The following is a 17,027-nucleotide window of genomic DNA, read 5'->3' as shown; positions in this document are numbered from 1 at the left end:
TTGGAAGGTTGTACTTTTCTAAGAATTTGTCCATTTCTTCCAGGTTGTCCATTTTATCAGCATAGTTGCTCATTATTGTTCAGTTGCTCGATTGTGTCCAACTCTTTGCGACCCCATGGATTGCAGCATGCCAAGCTTCCCTGTTCTTCACCATCTCCAAGAACTTGCTCAAACTCATGTCCATTGAATTGGTGATGCCAACCATCTCATCCTCTCTTGTTTCTTTCTCTCCTGCCTCAATGTTTCCCAGCATCAGGGTCTTTTTTAATGAGTCAGCTCTTCACATGAGGTGGCCAAAGTATTGAAGCTTCAGCTTCAGCATCAGTCCTTCCAATGAATATTCAGGATTGATTTTCTTTAGGATTGACTGGTTTGATCTCCTTATAGTCCAAGGGACTCTCAAGCGTCTTCTCCAACACCACAGTTCAAAGGCATCAATTCTTCGGCACTCAGCCTTCTTTATGGTCCAACTCACACATCCATATATAAGTGTCATATATTAATGTATATATGGAATCTAGAAGTATGGTACTGATGAAGATAGTATAGAACAGACTTATGGACACAGTAGGAGAAGGTGAGTGTGTGACAAATTGAGAAAGTAGCTCTGAAATTTATACCTGATCATGTGTAAAATATACAGTTAGCGGGAAGCTGCTGAATAACACCAGGAACCCAGCCTGTTATGGGTTCCTAGAGGGGTGGGATGTGGGGAGGCTCAGGAGACTCAGGATGGAAGGGGTATATATACACACACACAACACACATATAATTATGACTAGTTTGTGTTGTTTTGTGGAAGAAACCAACACAAAACTGTAAAACAATTTTCTACCAATTAAAAGATAAATAAAATTAAAAAAAATACTAAACAGAAATGGGAAATGTCTGTGATGCACTTACTAGTAGATTGGGCACAGCTGAGGAAAGAGTCTCTGAGCCTGAAGATGTATCAAGAGAAACTTCCAAAACTGACAGCGAAGATAAGAGAGACTGAAAAAAAATGGAATAAAATATCTAAGAAATGTGGAGTAACAATAAAAACTGTAACATAACATATAATGTAACATATATATAATGCAGATATCAGACAGGAAAGGAAGAGAGAAAGGAACAGAAGCAGTATTTGAAGCAATAATGATGGAGAGTTTCCCTAAATTAATATCAGGCACCAAACCACAGATGCATGAAGCTCAAGAACATCAGGCAAAGATAAATGCTAAGACAAAATAAATTGAAACAACTCCAAAATATAACAAAAACAACTGCACCTAAACATATCATATTTAAACTGCAAAAAATCAGGGAAATAGGCTTGAGAGAAACTGAAAATTCAACAATTTGTTTCTGCTACCTATTAAAACCCAAAAAACCCTGACAATACCAGATTCTAGCAAGAATGTAAAAACAACAGGAACTTTCATTAACTGCTGGTAGGAATGCTAAGTAGAGCAGCCACTTTGCAAGACTTTTTGATATTTTATTATAAAGCTAAACACAGTCTTGCCAAGTATGATCTAGTTAAGCTCCCCAGTATTTACTGAAGTGAATTGAAAACTAATATTCACACAAAAATCTGCATGTGAATATTGACAATAGTTTTACACATAGTTGCCAAAATGATAGCAGTCAACAAGTCTCTCAATTGATGCATGGATAAACAAAATGCTGTGTTTATATCCATGCAATGAAATATTATTCAGTAATGAAAAGAAATGAACTAGCCAGCCATGACAAGATATGAAGTACATATCTAAGTGAAAGAAGCTATTATACATTGCTAAGTGAATGAAGCAATTTTAAAAAGGTCACTTACTGCATACTTTTAACTATGCCACATATATGAGAAGACAAAACTATGAGGATGATAAAAATACCGTGATTTCCAGGGTTTGAGTAAGTGGAAGAGCTCAGTAAAGCACAAGGAAATTTTGGAACAGTGAAACTATTCTATATTTAGAGAAATCAGAAATGTGGTTTGTGATTGCTTCTGGGGGAAAAGAAAATTGCCCCCTAAAAGGTACGTAAAGAAATGCTTTTAGCTACTGCTGAAGTGGTAATCATATTGCAATATATAAGTACATTGAATCAATATTATACAATATTATACAACTTAAGCTTACACAATTTTATGTATCAATTATATCTAAATTCAGTTCACTCACTCACTCCTTGTGTCTGACTCTGTGACCCCATGGACTGCAGCACGCCAGGTTTACCTGTTCAAAACAAACAAATAAAAAATTACTTAAATCCATCTAGTATACTATTGAAAATAAAAAGAAATTCTCTGGAGTAAATAAAATCTTGTAAGTTTTAACTGATAGATAAGCAGACTTAGAAATTATATATATGTAAAAACTCTTCAAATGTACACATAAGAAATTTACTACATGTAAATTATATTACAAATTTTAAAAAATGAGAAAGAAAAAGAAAAAAGAGACTTGAGGGTCGTATCATCCTCAGGTATCACTTAGTTTTGCTGATATAAAAGAAATTAAAAATAGATTTATAAAGTGTACTTGTGAACAATGTCTCTATATTTACTGATATTGAAAAGGTTTTTTTTTGATGTGATAATTTTATTGAGAGTACATTTCATGTTTTTTAAAGAAACTATGTTTTATAAATACATACGCTGGTATATTTAAACTAAAATGATTCTCTAATTTGTATCTATTTCACATTAATTTACACTAGATAGAGAAGGGAAATTGGGTGGGGATGTGTGTAAAAGTAGGCTGATCATGCATTGAAAATTGTTGATAGAGGATTATAATATCCTTTCTACATTGTATTTACTTAAAGCTTTATCTGAAAAATTTAAAGTGTTTCTCAGTTTGGAATGTTAATTATATTATAAATATAAACTTAATAGTTTATATTTAACCATCCTACATTCAACAAGTGTTAATAGTTGAGAAAATTTAGCTCACTACCTATATCCTTTGTTTTGAATACTTCTGATCACTACAGTTAGACTTATGATCCTTGATACTCTCACTCCTATTGAATCGAAGGCCAATACTAGCCCTACTTAAGGACAACAAATCTTTATCCTCATAGATATTTTGCAAGGTAAATATGGACATCACTATTTACCAGTGAAGGAATTGCAGTTTAAATCCCTCCCAAGTTTCTGCAGTTATCAATTTGTATTGGATCTTTAATTACAATATGCAGACAACTGACTACAAAGGCAGTTCAACTTCAAAATAACAATGTATTGTGGCTCTTTGTATTGTGGCCTCTTATGTTTTAACTGCATTCCTTCAATTCTCCAGTAACTAATGCATGTGTGCTGAGTGACATCTGACTCTGCAACCTAATAAATGTGTTACTTAATATCTTAGATTTCATCCTTACATGCTAATTTACTGTACTTTGTTGTTCAACTAATCTTCCTTTAACTTGTGCTTTTTTCTCAATAGTACTTTTAGTGATCTTATTTCTCAATCGTACACCAACTTGGAATTCCATATATCAGTAGGCCATGACTTTCTTTTCATGTTTGAATTTTTAACAGTTGTTTGACTCTGTTTTTCCCATTTAGTACTTTTCTGGGTGATCTCTTTTGAAATCTATAAATCTATGATTCTGACAAGTGGGTGCTTAATAAAGGACTATTAATAATATACACACAAATACTACTGTGAATATCTTAACAGATGTTGTTTACATCCACCATTTTATTTTTAGGAAAACCAAGAAATCACCATTTTAATTTTAATGCTAAAATAAATCCAAACCACATATCTTCTGGGAGATATAAATATAACTGCTTTGCTTTAATTAGATATGGCAAAAAACTTTAGTATGAAGTATCTATATTTAGAAGGTTAATTATCAATTTATAAAATGACCTTGAAAAAGATGGCCTGACTCTAGACTACAGACAGATGGACTTTTATGGATTTTAAAGAGCAGCTTAATTGTGCTAATAAAATCTAATATGAAACAAAATGGGTTAGGTGAAATTCTTTAGTATCACTAATTATGCATATGCTAGAGATATTAAAATTGCCATCAGACCAAGACAGTTTCATTCATTTTCTCAAATTTCTGATAATGCTTATATGCTATTTTACACCATTGCTTCCATTTAGAATTAGCTACAATACTTATAATCTATTAATGTCAAATTCAAAGATACATACTGAACTTCAGGAGGCAATAGATAAGACTCATTAACAGCTGAAAGTTTGGAGTAAGGGAGATTAGATTGATGGTTCTTAGTTCAGTTCAGTTCAGTCTCTCAGTTGTGTCCGACTCTTTGGGACCGCATGAACCACAGCATGCCAGGCCTCCCTGTCCATCACCAACTCCTGGAGTCTCAAAATGGGGCAAATCTTTTCCCCTGGGGGGCTTTTGCAATATCTGGAGATATTTTTGGTTGTCACAACTGAGCGGGAAGGTAGTTGCTACTGGCATCTAATAAGTAGTGCTCAGGGATCCTGTAATGCATAGCACAATTTCCCCTAGGAATTATCTCACCTCCCCCCACCCCCGGTGGCTCAATGGTAAAGAATCTGCCTGCAATGTGGGAGACCCAGATTTGATCCCCAAGTTGGGAAGAAACCCTAGAGAAGGGAATGGCTACCCACTGCAGTATTCTTGCCTGAAGAATTTCATGGACAGAGGAACCTGGTGAGTACAGTTCATGGGATCACAAAGATTCGGACGACTGAGTGACTAACACTTTCACTTTCAAAATGTCATTAGTGTCAAGGGTTACAAATCTTGGCAAGTGTTATTGCGTGTTCTCTATTCTGTCATGTAGTATCATTGCTACTCAATTCCCTTAAAACTGAGTTTCCTAATCTGTGAAATGTGATCAAAGTAATAAATACTTAAGTCTTTCCTGGTGACTCAATGGTAAAGAATCCAGCTGCCAATGCAGAAGACTCGGGTTTAATCCTCCATCCAGGAAGATCCCAAATGCTGTGGAGCAACTAAGTCAGTGCGTCACAGCTATTGAGCTTGTGCTTAGAGCCCGGGAGGTGCAACTACTGAGTCCATGTGCCACAACTATTGAATCCCATGCACCCTAGAGTCTGTGCTCTGCAGAAAGAGAAGCTACCATAATGAGAAGCCTGTGCATAACAACTAGAAAGTGGCCCCTGCTTGCCACAACTAGACAAAAGTCATATAGCAATGAAGACCCAGCACAGCCAAAAATAAAAAAATTAAAATTAAAAAAAATAAAGGGTAATTGCAAAGATTAAAGAATACCTCTGGAAAGCAGCAGCTTAGTTCATATACACAAAAAAGAGCTCAGATAATGTCTACTATTTGTCTTCTTCCCCCAATTTTTTACTTCACTCGTATAACTTGCTTTAAGTAAGACTTCCACACTCTCCACAGTCACACAAAGAAAAAAACATGGCTATTATTTTCATCATTTACTTCTTAAGTATCTCATAAATAAATGTCATTAAATTAATTCTCTTCTGCTTTTCGAATCCACCATTTCTTTTCATCCATATTCCTACTTTCCTCATTAAGAGTCTGAACTTTTTCTTATTCAGGATCATTGCAAATTTACCTATTTCTATTCCCTTGTTTCTCAATACCAACGTCGTTACTGGTCTTACAAGGAGTCTGGGAAAAACTTAGCTCAAATAAGATATGTGTTGGGTGGAGATTTTTACCATTCCACTAAACCAGATGGAAGGAAACTAATCTGAATTTTGGAAACATATGCCATCAATGCTGAAAACTCTTCAAAATCTAGCTGAATGACTATGTAACTTTTGACTTCAGTTTAGAATGTAAAAAGCTTGAAACAGCATTATTCTTACTCTTAATAACAACAAAAGCAAACCAACACACAAAAAAACACTAGACAATCAGCAAATTAATTTCCTCCTCCAGGGGATCTTCTAGACCTAGGAATTCAACTCACATCTCCTGTGTCTCCTGCACTGCAGGCAGATTCTTTACCACTGATCCACTGGGGAAGCCCTAATCAGCCGATTCAAATTTTCTTGTTTCCATAAAAAAAACAATGTCAAAGGGTGACCAACTAACCAGAAACCTAAGAAAAGATGGGCACTTCTAAACAGAAATGATGCTAGTTCTAGCTTAGCTGGGATAGCTACTGTTAGCCACTAGCAAAAAGAATTCTGAAAATGTTTAATCAGTACGAGCGACTGGGGAAATATTATAGAACCCTTTAAAGCCATATACACTGAAGAAATTTCCAACCTCTCCCAGGCTCTTTTCCAAGGACAATAGCAGACATTCACTCAAAATCTGTGAATGGAGAAATTCTCACTCTTGCTGCAGGCTTTGAGTGAGGGTTGGGGAGACAGAGTGAACAGTGGCCACTGTGGAACTGAGATTCTTTCTCCCCATCTCTCCTTTAGAACAAAAGCCTAAAGCTTCTGGAAATGACAGTGAATTACGATAGCCAAAGAGATACTGAAAAAGAACAGAATTGGAAGTTTCACAATGTTAGCTATCTAATGCCCAGACCTACAGTAATGTTTCATTAATCACAATAATGTAGTTGTAGTAGGTATAGTCAAATACATCAATAAAAGAGAACAGAGAATCCAGAAATAGTACTATTTATACTTGTTGATTGAGATTCAATGGAATCAAATCCAATGGGAAAAAAGTTAATCTCTTCAATAGTGCTGGAAAATTCTCAAAGACACATTAAGAAAAAAAATACAACATATACACGACTTCAAAAAGGTTAACTAAAAATAGATCACTGACATAAATTTAAAACCTAAAATCACAAATTTTCTAGAATATAGGAAAAAAACATTTGTGCCTTGAAGTTAGTTGAAAATATTTTCTACATGACACTGAAAACACCATTTAAAAACTCATAGCAAATTAGAATTTATTGATATTACCATAGTTTGTTCTTCAAAAAGCACTAGTACGAAAATGAAAAAGAGTCAAAGGATTGGAGAATAAAATTGAAAATTGCATTCGTGCCTATGGATTATATTCAAAATCTAAAAAAAACTCAAATATAAGAAAATAAATAATTTAAAATTAGGCTGTGCTATAAAGCCAAAAAGTACTATAAAGAAACTGACTTGTCTTGAGATTTAAGTAGCACTGAAAAGATCAATTCCCTCCATGTTTCTTGTTTATCCCTGTGGTCTATATTTTTTAATTTTAATTAGGCACGAATTGGGGATGGAAGAATCAACAACCTGGAGGCAACAAAATGGAAGGGTGGATCAGATATCATTGCCTAGATACTTGTACCCCAAAGGCAACACCTTCAGTGGATAGTACAATAATATATAATTTCAGAAAGGAAGCGGGAATTTCCATTATAACTACTGTTCTCCAGTTCATGACCTGTACTCTTCAATAGTGAAAAATACAAACAAAAAAAAAGGAGATAAAACATAAGAATTTGAAGATCTAGGGGATCTTCCCAAGCCAGGATCAAACCCAGGTTTCCCACATTGTAGGCAGATTCTTTATGGTATGGGCCACCTAGGAAGTCCTTATATTTGGGTAAGAATTAGAAACAAAACACACATTTATAATTAGGAGCTAAAAGATCCCCTGGAGAAGGGAAAGGCTACCCACTCCAGTATTCTGGCCTGGAGAATTCCGTGGACTGTATAGTCCATGGGGTCGCAAAGAGTCAGACATGACTGAGCGACTTTCACTTTCAGTTTCTTTTTTTTCAATGTATTATGTATACAGTGCATCACAAAGATGATACGAAATGAAAAACTCAATAATTAAAAAAACCCTAGATATACAGAAATGAAGATAATATTTAAATTAATAAACAAAAATATTTTAAAAAGCAAAAAAAAAAAAAATTTCTTTTGGCCACATTACACAGCTTGTGATCTTAGTTCCTCAACCAAGAATTGAACTTGGCATTCAGCATTGAAAGTGCTGAGTCCTAACCACTGGACTGCCAGGGAATTCTCTAAAATCACTTTCAATAATAATAATAATACATACAAAATTTGTATTAAAGCAGAAAAAGAGATATTCTCCTGTTCTGAATTTCCTAGTCCATAGTAAAAGTTCTGGTGAATGAAATACAGGCAGAAATGTTTTTCAAATCCAAGAGTCAGAGAAATCTTGATCTTTTCTTTCTTATCGATCATTTCTTATTGATCAATTTCTTATTGATTTCTTATTGATCATTAACTACTCCCCTTTCTCTACTGCTATGATGGAGGAGGTTGTCCCATGTGATACATTTAAAAGCTAGTAAACTCTCCAACATCCAGTGATCCAGAATTATTGATTTGCCAGAGTCCCTTGCCAACCTACATGTGACATGGGGTATGAATAGAAAATAAATTTTTTGTTATATAAATCCACTGAGAATATTGTTATTGTTGTTATTCCTACAGCATGATGTTCCTGCTTACTAACTTAGAATATTGGTATCAGGAACTGAGTGTTACAATTGCAAAACATCTAAATATGTGGCAATGGCTTAGAAAGTAAGATTCAAAAATGAGGAGGCTAATTTCAGAAGCTAAAAAGATGGTGTCACATATTATGCAGTGGTAAACTGGCTTTTAAAAAATGGATGACATTTTTTTAAAAAGAAAACATTGTAGGTTCTAGGTGAATAGGTTGGAAAGCCAAATGGAATAGTGAGTGTTCAGAGTCACTGCAAATTTTTATCAAGGTTAGACAAAAAGAGTTCAGAAAAATTACTATCTTATTTCAAGAAAATTGAAAGGAGTAAAAAGGGTTCAAAAATTCAGGCAGTGTTGGATAAACCAATTGTTTTAGTTTCTTTTTAAGAACAAGAAAACCCTCCTAAAATTTTCGTAGCTAATTCCAAATATGATTAGTCAATATTGTAATCCAGGCTAATGCCTAAAACATTACAAAGTTTCTTGGAGAGTCCCTTGGAGAGCAAGGAGATCAAACCAGTCAAACCTAAAGGAAACCAGTCCTGAATATTCATTGGAAGGACTGATGTTGAAACTGAAGTTCCAATACCTTGGCCACCTGATGTGAAGTACTGACTCATTGGAAAAGACCCTGATGCTGGGAAACATTGAAGGCAGGATGAGAATGGGGTGACAGAGGACAAAATGGTTGGATGATGTCACCAATTTGATGGACATGAATTTGAGCAAGCTCTGGGAGTTGGTGCTGGACAGGGAAGCCTGGCGTGCTGCAGTCTGTGGGGGTCGCAAAGAATCAGGCACGACTGAGCAACTGAACTGAACTGAACACATTCTTATTTATGTACAGGGAAGGAACCAACTATCCCTGTGGTCCATGATTTTATTGTTTGCTGACTGAAGAAATTTGCTTCCAGGACGAACAATAGGACAGCATGAATAGATAGCTTTAAAAAAAAAAGTGTTTTCTAAATATAACATATAAAAATCTTACCGGTGCCTATTGATTGCTTGTGATGAATGGTGCCGCCAGATTCATGGTCTCTGAAAAAGGTTTAACTCCAGGACCAAAGACAGGTCTCAGTCACTCAGAGCTTTGTGTGCAAAATTTTATTTAAAGTGACAGAACAGAGAAAGCTTCTGAACATAGACATCAGAAGGAGGTAGAAAGAGCACCCACCTCACTAGTTTGAGCGGGACCTTATATACTTCTCAACTAGCTGCTGAGAATAGATAAAAAGAATACCTAAATGTTATAAGAGTTCCATCAGATCCTTTCCCAAGACATACATACTGAAATAACTTTGGCACAAGATTAGCCAGGGAGAACAGGTTCTAGACAACTTCTCTGGGCAAGATATACTGTTGCTGTGTAATCAGGGGTACAAGTCTTGAGATACAGGTTCCCAGGCAAGATTTGTTACAATTATAATCATTAACATAGAGTCTAAGAAAAGCATTTCCATGGGTAAGACATTGTGCTATGTAATCATTAGTTCCCCAACCTAAAGAAAGGTCAGTTCTCTGGTAAGATATATTGTTGCACAAGGTTTAAGGAAAGCATGAGTGAGAATGTTTGCCTCCTCCTTACAGGGCCTTGGACTGCCTGTCTAAGCTTTAACTCTTTCATTTCCTCCTGCTTTTAGGAGAATATGGTTGCCAGTGAAAGGGGTGGAGAAATCGTTCTGTAACTTCTTCCTGATGGAAAGGGGTGCAGACCCTAAATTGTTGAGGCAACATATTCTCCTTATCTTCATATTGAGGGTCTCTGATCCAGGGGCCCTGAATAATAGCTAGAGGAGGCAGTGGAAACTGCAGGAGTGTGAACAATCACTTGTAACTTAAGTGCCCAAGCCACTTAGATACAAAGTTCATTATACTGTTACAGATATAAGAAGCAAACAGCAAGAATAAGATGACTACAATTATTACAGTCAAGACAGTTTTCCACCAAGGAGGGCTTGTAAATGAAGATTATATCTGTGACCAGATCAGATATCTGTATCTGGAATATCAGAGGAGTCCATTTTGAAGAGTGACCAGAGTCTCTGGATTACTGTTACTTTGCCTGAGAAGCTGTTGTAACCTTTAGAAAGAAACTAGACAAGTAGACTAAAAGGCAGAGACCAAAAATCAGTAGAAGAATTATCATAATCAGCAGTCCAAGCAAGAGAAAGAATCAGGTTACATTTGGTAGCAATTTTGATCCTGGTTTAGACAGAGCCAACCCTTGGGTTGCCCTATTTATAAGAGTGGAACCATTTGGCACGTTCTTTTACATTTTGAATGTAGGTATAACAAATCCAGTTAGAAGTAGTTGAAATGGTGACACTCTGAACCTCAACAGACAATATAAATCTTACCATTTCTCTTAAGAAGAATGAGTCTGAACCCCAATGTAGACAGCTGTTTCAGGGAGACGTATAGCTATGTAGCCAGTTGTCTAAGTTTGTCCAAGTAGGCTTTAGCCGCTCATTGTGGTATTAATATATAAGCCAAAGTAGTTGTCACCATTAACAATTTTAGTGTTTTTCTAGGTATGAGAAGATGCAACAATTTGGGCTAAAGAAAATCTTTACCTGAAAATATCTAACTATCTGAAGGCCTCTTTTGTCCATTATTCCAGGGCACAGAGTGAGTGCTTAATTTCTGATTTCCATTCTGAATTAAATTCAGGAGATGGTGAAGGTCAGCAGCTGTAGTGTCCGTGATTTTATCTTTGTAGAGGCAGATGGCAAGTGCCAGTTTCCAGTTGCAGGGCCTTTTTATGGCCATGAGTTTGACCATAGTTTGGGGGCCATTTCATGACCATCTTGTCCCACGGTGCTGGGAAGGCTCATTCCCAGGTTTGTCGAAGATTTCCCTGATAAGCCACTCAACGTGCTATTATTGGACTAGGCCCTGTGAGTAGCAAAATTCTCTGGACCGCACCTGTCTCAATAGTCTCTTGGTCCAGGATAATATTCCCTCTTGTTGCTTCTTCTCATATACAGAGTCACACCATTATAATTATGGATCATGTATGGAATTGGACAACATACTTCTATCAGTGGCTCAGTCACACACTTTGCTAATGTGAAAGACAACACTTCTTGAAACAGGCAATATAGAAAACAATATAGTTGGCAGTAATAGTAAAATTATAAGTAAGAATTGAAGTTAAGAACTTCCATTAGGTATAGCCCAGTGACATCTCCAGGTCATCTGACTTAGCTTGTTAAATGGCTATAGCCTGCTGTTAATCTCATGGTTGTAGACCATGGAGCATCTGATCTTTATTCAAAGACAGGTTACTGAGACAAGCTTTAGAAACAAACTCAAAATGTCCTTTGTAATAACTTAATAAAACTTCTTAGCAATGTAACATAACCACAAGGAACTATCTCAGAAGTGAGTCTTAGTAAGTACAGACCTTAATTAACAAAACTAGAACTTAATATTCAGTGAAACATAATAGATGCCATAGACCTGACATCAGTTGGGTGGATTTTTCTTTTAGAACTCCCCAGTATATTTTCAGATTTCTATATATGTCAAGAGACAGTCTTTTTACCTTGATGAAGCTGTTCAGAACCCAGATATCTCCAATTCTGGAGGGACACAGCAGAGAGAAAAGAAAAATGTTCTAATTTTACCCACAGGTGTAAATCACTAAATTGTTTTAAACCATCAGTAACTTAAGAAGAGCTTCTTTATATCTGGAAAAAGATTAGAAGCCAGTAATATATTATATAAAAAGTCATAAAAATTGTACTCATATTTAGCAGTCTATTCAATCTCATGTAACCAATCCCTTTGTTCTGCCATCCCTGCCCGATGACCAAAGACATCAGTGAAACCAACAGTCTCCAATAAGCTTGTGAAGTTTTTTGTCAATGTCTGTATGACCTGTCCAGTAAAGTGGGTGCACCAACAACTGGAGATTGTAGAAAACACATGTTAACCATTTTTTCTCCATTGTGAGATATTAACCCTGAAGCCAGAAAAGGCTTTATCTTATCAAATAAACGTGAGGTTTGTCAGGGAGCCAGGAAAAGCCAAGTGGCCATCTTGGATTTCCTATAGCCCTGACTGTTTGCTTTATAGCCAATATTTATCCATTTTAAATTCCCTGATGAGTGGTTAATTTTTGTAGAAGCAGAATGAGCTTTGTTTATGTGTGCCATAGTCTGTTATCAAAAGCCAGATTTCAAGAAAAATTTGTCTTTTATCCATGGAATTCTCCAGGCCAGACTACTAGAGTGGGTAGCCTTTCCCTTCTCCAAGGGATCTTACCAACCCAGGAGTTGAACCCAGGTCTCCCGCATTGCAGGTGGATTCTTTACCAGCTGAGCTACAAGGGAAGCCCAAGAATACTGGAGTGGGTAGCCTATCTCTTCTCCAGACAGTCTTCCAGATCCAGAAATAGAACCAGTGTCTCCTGCATTGCAGGCGGATTCATAACCAACTGAGCTATCAGAGAAGTCTTAACAGGAATAGAAAACCAAATTCCAGATTGGTACCAGCTTATAGTCTCTGTGAAATGATAATTATTCACTTAGGCAAAGTAAAAAAGATATCAAAGGCAGTTTAATATCTTAAGAAACTTGTATCATGCACAAAACTCTCTTCCACTTGCCACCAACATTTTTTACACTTTCTGTATTCATCACTTTATTTGCCCATTCATAAAACAGCCACCTGTAAGTTCAGATTTACTTCCTTTTTCCTTTAATAGAATGTAATTCCACGCCTTACACCTTTTTATTGAAAACACATGTCCTACTTTCTTTCAGCAACCATGAACTGTGCTTTGTATTATTGTTTTGTAGATTGGTAAACATAAATAACCCAAAGCTATGTCATTTGTAAAAGTATCTTCCCCGTGTCTATGTTAATTAGATCAATAAACAAACATCAATACCAGGTATCAATTCAATAGTGAATATTTCCCTGTTCACACAAGACTGAAATTCATTTTGTTTAACTTCCTTGAATTTAGAACTCTTTGATTTGTAAGTGCTTACTTCCTTTTAGGCCAATTAAATAGAGCTCATTGACCAATTAGGCTTCAGCAATGTTGTACAAGGACAGAGACACACTGAGACACACATAAATATGGACAGACAGAAACCTCCCAGTTTTCCACTTGAAATTTAAAATGTCTATTTGCCTTTTTTTCCCCTTGACCTGAAGTTCTACCAATTTGCCCATAGCTGGAGTCCCAGATAGAGTGGGCTGTGTATCTCAAGGACATGATAAGAGTTAACTTCAGGTTTTTTCCAAGGCATGTTTTTGTTTCTCATGCAGGATCGGAGCTTCAAAAAAAAAAAAAAGTATTTTAACAACACAGCTTTTTCCTAATTGCATGTGCAAAAAGAACCAGTTTAGTAATTTCAAAAATATTCCATTGTAACCAATTTTTTCCAGAGTCTAAACAATATCATGGCCATTCACTGTCAAAAATGTCATCTCTCCTTTTTGTAGTCATAGTTTCATAGCTAAAATTTTCAAACCAGAGAGTGTTGAAGTTGGCTCTGATGACAGGGGTAGACTGACTGGTAAGATGTTGTCCCAGCAGGGATTATTTCTCTAGGAAGGTGAGGTCTTCTCCTAAAGCAAAGAAAGCCTGTATATAAGGGAACTTTTAGGCTCTGGGGATCAAACTTATCCTATTTTTTCAAGATACAATTCAAAGGGAGTGGTTCTGGAACTGGTAAGTCCCATCTGTAAAAGAGAAAAAAGTCGTGCCCAGTGCCAAGGCTTTTTTCTATTGGAGGCGTCCCTCCCTGCTATAGATAGGGTAGAGACAGGTCTTCCACCTAAGCTTCCTTCCCTGGCTGGATTTAACCTGTCTTTTACCGAGGCAGGTGTCCCATTACCATCCCTCCTCATTCTACCACTGAGGCAGGGTAGATATGCACCAGGGGTAGGCCTGGTGGCATCCCAGACTGATGTACAATTCTTCACCATTAAAACCTTTGCCTGATTTCTGTTCCTCCTCTGATGCCACCTGGGGTGATATATGATAGCAAAAGAGGTGGTGAAGGGCCAGCCAGTGAGGAAAAAGAGATTTCTGTCCTCAAGCTATTATGGCCAATATTTCCAGTTCATGTCCACAGATTCCACAGAAAGAATATCTAAGGAGTTGAGACAGAAGCCACCGGAGAGCCTCCTCTGGTCCACTAAGAGCCAGTGTTACCAAAGAAAGAAGCCCACTGCACTTTTAACCTGACCAAATCTTAGGATTCCCGACCTGTGTCCTCAGAAATCTCATAGTCGCCAGCAGTGCCTCCATTCATATAGACCAGAGGTACAGCAGTTACAAGGACTCCCTTTTGGGTCGCTGAGGTAGGCGGCTAAGAGGGCAGCTTCTAGCCTGAGAGACGTTTCTGAAAGGTCCACCCAGCTCCCGAACGTGCTCCTGTATGCAGGGCATGAAAAGACAACCCAGGTATAACTTTTGGCTTCTAGCAAGACTGGGTGCTTCAGGACTGTCAATCCGAATTTGGGGGTCTCAATAATAGTACATAGTAACAGCATGGATTGCAAGTCCCTTGAAAATCTATAATTTGATAGATTAGGTTAGTAGTATCAGTTCCCAGGCAGTTACAAAATGGTCAAAGGACCAGGAAAAGGTGACCAAGAAAGGAAAGTTTGGTCCACATGCTTCGCCTATTTCTGGTCGCTCCTCTCGCAGGGACATTGTGTGCCCCTTGGCATTGGCAGGTTGATATAAATCCCTGACAGGCCCTCCTTTTGGGGCTGCCCTCAGTCATTTTGAGGCACCACAGAACTGCAAATCTCGCTTCACACTTGTTTTGTGCACCTCTGGCTTTTGATCACTCACTCACACAAGCACACCATGGAGTTAGTAAAGTAGAGAGCGAATTTACTAGGAAAACAAAACAACTAGAGCTCCAAGTGTCCTTACCTTGTCTTGAAGATCCTGGACAAGCCCCCAAGATGATAGCTTACGATGAACGATTCTGCCAGATTAGTGGTCTCTGAAGGAGAGTTAACTCCTGGACCAAGATAGGTCTCAGTCACTCAGAGCTTTGTGTGCAAAATTTCATTTAAAGTGACAGAACAGAGAAAGCTTCTGACATAGACATCAGAAGGGGGTAGAAAGAGTACCTGCCTCACTAGTTTAAGTGGGACCTTATATACTTCTCCACTAGCTGCTGAGAATAGATAAAAAGAATACCTCAAGGTTATAAGAGTTCCACCAGATCCTTTCCCAAGGCACATCCTGAGATAACTTGGACACAAGATTAGCCACAGAGAGCCGGTTCCATACAAGGTCTCTGGGTGAGATATACTGTTGCTGTGTAATCAGGGTACAAATCTTGAGATACAGGTTCCCAGGCAAGATTTGTTACAATTATACTCATTAACACAGAGCCTAAGAAAAGCATTTCCATGAATAAGGCATTGTGCTGTGTGTTAGTTCAGACCTAAAGAAAGGTCAGTTCTCAGGCAAAATACATTGTTGCACAAGGTCTAAAGAAAGCACCAGTGAGAACCTTCTCCTCCTCCTTAAAGGGCCTTGGACTGCCTGCTGAGCTTTAACTCTCACTCTGTGCATTTTTACCTTTCTACTGCAACTAACACCTCCTCTCTCAAATCTGCATTCTTACACACAATTTATGATCTCCCAAATGTATTGGTTCAAGTCTGTATTTTCTTCTACTACCTTTTTTTCTGATCTATACTCTATGAAGAAGAAGTGGAGGTCGCTCAGTCATGAGTCCCCATAGACTGTAGCCTGCCAGGCTCCTCTGTCCATACATTTCTCCAGGCAAGAATACTGGAGCAGGTTGCTATTTCCTTCTCCAAGGGATCTTCCCAGTCCATGGATTGAACCCAGGTCTCCCCCATTGCAGGCAGATTCTTTACCATCTGAGTCACCAGAGAAGCCCATATTCTTGAGTCTTGGTCTATCAAACTAATGCTTTAACCTAACAGACTCCACTCAAGTAACTGCCACTGAAGGAGCCTTCCTTAACCTCTCTTAATGTCTTTCCCAAGACTAGCTGAGTTTCCCTCTTTATTTTTATGTCACTATGATATTTTGGAATTATACCTTTTATAACACTTTACTTTTGCTACTATGTTTTAAAATAGGATTTTGCTTCACCAAATTTTGAGTGCCTTTGAAACTAAGTCTTCCATCTCATAATTGTTATAATCTCAGTATCCATCATTTAGTAGACACTAAATCAACAGTTGGAGAAGGCAATGGCACCCCACTCCAGTACTCTTACCTGGAAAATCCCATGGACGGAGGGGCCTGGTAGGCTGCAGTCCATGGGGTCACTAAGAGTCGGACACAACTGAAGCGACTTAGCAGCAGCAAATCAACACTTGTCAAATGATAGAATTAAAACTAAACAGATTTTTGCTTGATACTCAGTTGAATATAACATTAAACTCTTGACATTTTGAAATAAAAAAAAAAATAAGCAGCATGTTTCAACCAATGATGTTTTAGAAAACGTTTTCTTCTAAGTTTCTCTTTTCTGCTAATAGTTTCCTTTGTTTAAGGAAGCTAATTAGTAAAGTGCTTGATTTTCTTCAGTAGCCTAAAAATTTTGGATCTTCACAGTGATTTTAATATTTTAGTACTAAGAGAACTTTATTTTCTTCTTTATTATGCTGTTGATAGGATTCAAT

The 17,027-nt window shown here is 37.2% G+C and overlaps 1 long non-coding RNA gene across 1 annotated transcript in view; it reads right to left on the bottom strand.

Annotated features, from left to right (window-relative positions):
- Window positions 1–15,490, bottom strand: part of LOC145518616 (uncharacterized) — a 154,127-nt gene extending 138,637 nt beyond the window's left edge. Inside the window, exons 1-3 of the long non-coding RNA XR_014063034.1 lie at window positions 15,286–15,490; window positions 2,166–2,219; window positions 904–993 (exon numbers count right to left, since the gene is read on the bottom strand). This is a non-coding gene — a long non-coding RNA (uncharacterized LOC145518616). The remainder of the gene's footprint in view (window positions 1–903; window positions 994–2,165; window positions 2,220–15,285) is intronic.
- Window positions 15,491–17,027: the final 1,537 nt, after the last annotated feature.

This window comes from Giraffa tippelskirchi, chromosome 8 (genome assembly GCF_054371585.1).
Source record: "Giraffa tippelskirchi isolate mGirTip1 chromosome 8, T2T-mGirTip1v1.2.pri, whole genome shotgun sequence".
In the NCBI taxonomy this organism is placed as follows: Eukaryota; Metazoa; Chordata; class Mammalia; order Artiodactyla; family Giraffidae; genus Giraffa; species Giraffa tippelskirchi.
The sequence above is the reverse complement of the archived record's forward strand: the minus strand, read 5'-3'. Positions and strand labels throughout refer to the sequence as shown.